The sequence below is a fragment of the Triticum urartu genome, chromosome 7A (assembly GCF_056163025.1).
Source record: "Triticum urartu cultivar PI428250 chromosome 7A, HENAU_Tu73, whole genome shotgun sequence".
In the NCBI taxonomy this organism is placed as follows: Eukaryota; Viridiplantae; Streptophyta; class Magnoliopsida; order Poales; family Poaceae; genus Triticum; species Triticum urartu.
The window spans coordinates 116,754,088-116,759,002 of NC_141879.1; positions in this window are offsets into that span (position 1 = coordinate 116,754,088).

The following is a 4,915-nucleotide window of genomic DNA, read 5'->3' on the forward strand; positions in this document are numbered from 1 at the left end:
ATGAACACGACGCATTCCGTTGCCTCCCCATGAACACGACGACGACGATGTTTCTCCGTTCCGACCCAGCCATGTACACGAGCCCTCGCCATACGTATGCGCGAGTAGGCGTTCGAGACCCCACCCGTATGTACACATACGTGGCCGTATTTTCTTTCTTGCATCCTGGCCGGTGTACGTACATGTACATGCTTCATGCGCGCCTCTACTACGACACGTGCACGCCTCTACATCCACCAGTATATATGTACGTACACGTTCGCGACCAGAATGACAACGCTACGTACGCTTCGACCAGGTGGGTCCCGGCTGTCAGGAACTTCCTTGCGTGTGAAGGTGTAGCTGATGGGTCCCAGCAGTCAGGGGGAAACGTTTTTTTCGTGAAATACGGTGGTCCATCCGGTGGGTCCCTGTTGTCAGGTGGAGGAATCATTATTTTCCGCGTAATAAGGAGGCACTTCCTTGTTGCCGCCGTGGACCCAGCTGTCAGCCTCTCCACGTACAGTCCACGTCCGATGGAAGTCGTTCCTTGACCACGTTGACCACGCCGCACCGAGAGCACCAGGGCGGTGGACGACGGCGAGGCCTAGGAAGGGGATGACGGGGAGCCGGGGAAGACGCGGCAGTGGAAGCCCGCGCGCGCGGAGAGGTGTACGAGGGTTCACTGGTTCGGCTGCGGTGTGAGGCTGCCGTCGCCGCAGGGCCTGGCCAGCGGTGGGAATAGTAGGGGGCGGTGAGACCTCCGCGGCAGCACAGCCGGCCACGGGAGGCAGGAGCATGCGGCACGACCGGCGCTGCTTTGGGCGGCTGGAGCAAGAAGACCAGAGGTTGAAGAAGCACTACGGCCGTTGGATGGACATCGTACGGTCAATGGAGCTAGAATCGTTCATATTGACTAAGTTGACAAAGCCCTTCGTCCCCGTCAACTTAGTAGGCCCACAAGTCAGCCTCCCACCAAGGTGGGTCCCAGCTAGCCGGGGGAGTATTCATTTTTGTGCGTAATAAGGAGCACTTCCGGTAGGTCTGAGCTGACAACGGGGGGAATGTTTTTTTTCGTGAAATACGGTGGCCCGTCCGGTGGGTCCCAGCAGTCAGGGGGAAATGATTTTTTTTGCAAAATACTGGTGGCCCGTCTGGTGGGTCCCTGCTGTCAGGTGGAGGAATAATTATTTTGCACGTAATAAGGAGGCACTTCCTTGCTGCGGCCGTGGACCCAGCTGTCAGCCTCTCCACGTACAGTCCACGTCCGATGGAAGCCGTTCCTTGACCACTTTGACCACGCCGCGCCGAGCGCACCAGGGCGGTGGACGACGGCGAGGCCTAGGAAGGGGACGAAGCGGAGCCGGGGAAGACGCGGCAGTGGATGCCCATGCGTAGAGGAGTACGAGGGCACTGGTTCGCTGCGGTGTGAGGCTGCCGTCGCCGCAGAGTAACAGGGTGTGTGGGTGAGTAGAGGGATGGCCTGGCCAGCGGTGGGAGTAGTAGGGGGCAGTGAGGCCTCCGCCGCATCGCAGCCGGCCACGGGAGGCAGGAGCACGAGGCACGACCGCTGGTTTGGGCGGCTGGAGCAAGAAGACCAGAGGTTGAAGAAGCACTACGGCCGTTGGATGGACATCGTACGGTCACTGGAGCTAGAATCGTGCATTATTGACTAAGTTGACAAAGCCCTTCGTCCCCATCAACTTAGTAGGCCCACAAGTCAGCCTGCCGCTATACTGCGTCCCAGCTAACAGGGGGAATATTCATTTTTTGTGCGTAATAAGGAGGCACTTCCTTGCATGCGAAGATATAGCTGGTGGGTCTGAGCTTTCAGCGGCGGTAACGTTTTTTTCGCGAAATACAGGGGCCCTTTCAATGGGCCCCTGATGTCAGGTGGAGGAATCATTATTTTGCGCGTAATAAGGAGGCATTTCCTTGCGTGCGGCTGTGGACCCAGCTGTCGGCCTCTCCACGTACAGTCCACTTCAGATGCATGTTGGTCGTTGACCATGTTGACCAGGCCGCGCCGAGAGCACTAGGGCGGTGGACGACGGCGAGGCCTAGGAAGGGAACGACACAAAGGCAGGGAAGACTCGACAGTTGTTTCCCACGAGGAGGGGAGTACGACTGTATGAGGGTTTACTGGTTCGTCTGCCGTCGCCGGGGAATAACAGCAGGTGTGGGTGAGTAGAGGGATGGCTAGGCCAGCGATGGGAGTACAGTGGGGCGGTGAGGTCTGCGCGGCAGCACAGCCGGCCGCGGGGAGGAGGGAGCAGGCAGTCCTGCCGGCGCTTGTTTGAGCGGCTGGAGCAGGAAGAGTAGAGATTGAAGAAGCACGACGGCCATTGGATGGACATCCAATAGTCACTGCTTGTGCGTCAACCTTTTTTTAGGAAAGCCTCAAATCTGTGGAAAACAACATACAACCCATCTGTCATTATTTCTAATAATTTTCAGCCCATTTGCTAATTCTTAAGGTTTTTTTGGAGCCCATATTCTTTTTGTTAGCATTACAGCCCAAATTGTGGCCACGGTTAAAAAATTATACGAAATTTTGCATATTTCGGTGCAGTCCGAACTGTTTTTAATCCCGAAATTTCGACTCACATTCAAACTGATTTAAAAAATAAATGTATATCAATATAAAATCCAACAAATTCTCCACGCATAAAAATTAATGTAATTTAAAATGTTGAAATGAAAAAAAAGATATTTGAAACTAATTGCCGGTTTGATGTGTTTTAAAAATGTACATCCCATTTCTCAGTACTGATGGGCCATTTTCTCGGCCAGCCGAATGAAAGCTCTCCTCGTCTTGAAAGATTTGCAGCCCAACAGGCCTGACAAAGCGACTTACTTGGCAAATCACAAAAAAACTGGGTTGTGGCCGTGGACCCAGCTGTCAGCCTCTCCACGTACAGTACTCTTCCGATGGAAGTCATTCCTTGACCACGTTGACCATGCCGTGCGGAGAGCACCACGGCGGTGGACGACGGTGAGGCCTAGGAAGGGGACGACGCGAAGCCGAGGAAGACATGGTAGTGGAAGCCCGTGCGGAGAGGAGTACGAGGGTTCATTGGTTCGGCTGCGGTGTGAGGCTGCCGTCGCCGCAGGGCCTGGCCAGCGGTGGGAATAGTAGGGGGCGGTGAGGCCTCTGCGGCAGCACAGTCGGCCATGGGAGGCAGGAGCATGCGGCACGACCGGCGCTGCTTTGGGCGGCTGGAGCAAGAAGACCAGAGGTTGAAGAAGCACTACGCCCGTTGGATGGACATCGTACGGTCACTGGAGCTAGAATCGTTCATATTGACTAAGTTGACAAAGCCCTTCGTCCCCGCCAACTTTTTTGGCCCACAAGTCATCCTCCCACTATGGTGGGTCCCAGCTAGCAGGGGGGTATTCATTTTTTTGTGCGTAATAAGGAGGCACTTCCTTGCGTGCGAAGATATAGCTGGTGGGTCCGACATGTCAGCGGGGGGGAACATTTTTTCACGAAATACAGAGGCCCTTCCGGTGGGTCCCAGCTGTCAGGAAGTGGGTCGCACCCTCGCCGGCACGCGCACCACAGCCGATTGTTCATCGCAACCCACTGCCGTTGGTGTGGTGCCACTACTGCAAATCACGCAGAGTCATCCGTCGCGTCTCAACCACAATCTGCAACCCTGGCCGAGTCTTCTACAAATGCCCGAATCATGGGGTAATAATATGTTTAAGTGTTGTTCTGCTGCTTTCAGTTGCTGATTTTTTAATAGTTTGGTTGATGATCTACCAATTTGATTCGTGGAGAAAAGGGAAGATTCGTGTGATTTGTATTTCTGGGAAGTTGCTGATGTGGGGGAATGCAACTATGCTGATTATTTGGTTAGCCGAGGAATCCCAATACCAGCAGGTTGGGGTGTTGGACAAGTAACTGAAGGAACGACAGAAGAGGAAGATGCAGAGCAGAAGGTTAAAGATGCAGTTCCTCTGATCATGGCCAAGCAACAGCTGCTGAACAGCCTTGACAGCAATGAGGAGATGAAAGAGCTTGTGAAGATAATTGGCAAAATCGATGTGCTCTGTAGGATGATTGTCTCTTTATTTGCAGTGTATGTAGCACTCGTGATGTATTCAGTGGCTACGACGTGAGCACTTTGCTGAAACTAGTAATGAATGAAACCTGTGTAGCAGGCTGGGCATAGTGTTTTGAACATCTAATGATTTCTATTAACAGAAATCATGGGGTATCCCCTTTTGCTCATATAACTAAATAAATAGCAGAGGCCCTGTCGGGTCAGCTTTGTTCTCATTCGAAGATATCGAGCAAATTGCAGTCCAACAACAAACTATGTCATCAAATTCAAGTTTCACAGCCAAATATGAGTACAACTAAACAACAATGTTATCATGTTTTAGTTGTCATAGAATCACCAAACACAAATCAGCATACATAACAAGTGATGTTCTCACAACAAAATACTAAACAACATGTTCATCAGGTTTCAGTTGTCATAGCAAACACAATTTCACATAGTAGATAAAAAACGTCTTCTGACAGGCAAATATGACAAAAGCAATGTAATCATCATCCGCATCAGCAGCGTCAACATCTTCGCCATGTGTATCAGTCTGAATCATAATTCCCCACCGTGTCATCTTCTTCTTCGTCCTCAACGTCCTCGAACGTTGGCTTCTTCTTGATCAACTCTTGTATGTCCACAGCACGACAGACAATCTTTTCGCCGGCGTCATTGACGTGATGGTTCTCAAAGATATTAGGAACATTTGTGTTATCTTGTACATCAGGAGCAGTGTAAGCATCATCTTGTTGTGCAACTTCATTAAACGAATTCCTCTGCTCAAACCTTTGCAATACTCTCCAGTCATCGCTACGTGCAAATGTGTCTTCCAAGAAAAATATCTGTGTTGCTTGATTTGCCAAAATAAAAGGCTCGTTGGT